Source organism: Camelus dromedarius, chromosome 24 (genome assembly GCF_036321535.1).
Source record: "Camelus dromedarius isolate mCamDro1 chromosome 24, mCamDro1.pat, whole genome shotgun sequence".
NCBI classification, from domain to species: domain Eukaryota; kingdom Metazoa; phylum Chordata; class Mammalia; order Artiodactyla; family Camelidae; genus Camelus; species Camelus dromedarius.
In genome coordinates this window covers 11023821-11025614 of record NC_087459.1, presented here as the reverse complement: position 1 = coordinate 11025614, position 1794 = coordinate 11023821, and the positions used below count along the sequence as shown (strand labels likewise).

Sequence of the window (1794 nt, the reverse complement as noted above, 5' to 3'; positions counted from 1 at the left end):
GAATCTGGGACTGCAGTCTGCTACTCCTCAAGTCAGTTTCTTCCACTGACACACGGATGCCACCTTCAGTGTGAGAATCAATCATAAAAACCTTCCTTGGGTGTTAAAAATCATCCCAATATTCATCTGTTTTCCCAGAGCCCTCCTAATGTGTCCTGGTCTTTTTCTTTCTCGAGGTTGGACTTGCACTGTGTTTTCTTGTTTGATTTTTTTTAGGATTGCCTAGCAGTGAGGGGCTCACCCAGGCCCTAGTGGGAGTGGGTGACATCCCTAGACATTGTTGCCTGATGTCTGTTTAGCAAACAGAGGATGACATTTTTGTGTGGCAGACAAAGAGGAGTTGACCACACCCATACTGGGATTGGCTTAGATGTGAGCAGGGAGAGGTGAGGGCTGAGGGGCTCATTGAGAACAAAGACAAGGTCCTGTTTCCTCCACCCACCATGAATCCTCCTCTCATTCTGTAACTATAGCATTTGCTGAGCTCACACCTATACCAGCATGCTCGGAATGTTTAGTGGGTGTTAGTTTTAATTCTGACACTTACCCTAAAGGGCCGGTGCCGTTATCATCCTTGGTTTACAAATGAGAAAACGGATAACTACTTTTTAAGCATTGTTGCTCAGTGCTCTTGGAGAAGGAACCGACAGTCTTTTCCAGAGTCAGGGAGATACTGTTCAAAGAAGATGATAATTTTCCAAATCGTTCTTGACACATGGAATCCTGATGCAACAGTAGTAACGCGAAACTGCGTCTAGTGCGGTGGAATTAGGGGAAGTGATGCTGTGTGACCCTTGTTAGGATGAAGTCAGGGCCGAAACGAGCAAAGTGCAGCAGCCTCCGGCGGCCTGGGGTTGGAGACTCGAGGCTGATCGGGTCCCTCCTCTGAGTGAGCTCCGCGACCTTGGGCCTGGGGTCCTCGCATCAGTTTCGCCGTCTGTGAGGTGACAGCCACGCAGCCGCGAGAGACCCTTCCAGAGTCCCAGACTAAACAGGGTGCCTCCCTTCAGTCTTCTTCTTTTCTTTTTTTTAAATTATTTTTTAAGCTTTTTTTTTGAGGAGGGAGGTAATTGAGTTTAATTTTTTTTAGCTTTAAAAAAATTAGGTTTATTTATTTATTTTGTTTTGGGGGAGGGGGATCCTTAGGTTTATTTATTTAATTACTTTTAGAGGAGGCACTGGGGGTTGAGCCCCGGACCTGGTGCATGCTAAGCATGCACAAGTTTGAGCTATACCCTCCCCCTGGTAATTAAGTTTATTTATTTACTTACTTAATTTTTTTTTAATGGAGGTACTGGGGATTGAACCCAGGACCTCGTGAATCCTAAGTACTCGCTCTACCACTAAGCTATACCCTCTCCCTCACCCGCAAAAGGTACTCTTGAAGTGGCCCTCTCCTCCCAGATTGTAAATTCCTTCAGGGCCACGAAGACTGGGGATGGTCCCTGCACCCACCAGGGCCTGAGTGAACCCCTCACTTCTAGTTAAATGTGACTGGTTCCTTAGAGCTCAACTCAGCCACCTTCTCAGGGAAGCCTCCTCTGACCCCCTCCCCACCCATCCTGTTGCTTTGTCTTCCCCCAAATCTAGGACAGTTTCCTTTGCATAATTTGTCATAGAAAAGTTTCTGTATTGTCTTGCTTCAAAGCACTTGTCTTAGTTTGTAAGGGACACTAAGCACCCCCCACCCCAATCCCATAGGCCCCATGGACCCCTAGTCCTCAAGAAGGCAAGGAGGTCCTACTGCATAGCACAGGGAACTATGTTCAGTGGCCTGTAGTAACCTGTAATGAA

The 1794-nt window shown here is 47.0% G+C and overlaps 1 non-coding gene across 1 annotated transcript; it reads right to left on the bottom strand.

Annotated features, from left to right (window-relative positions):
* Positions 1-1286: 1286 nt before the first annotated feature.
* On the bottom strand, positions 1287-1361 carry TRNAP-AGG (transfer RNA proline (anticodon AGG)). The gene has a single exon. It is a non-coding gene; the product is annotated as a tRNA-Pro (tRNA).
* Between the last annotated feature and the right edge of the window lie 433 nt (positions 1362-1794).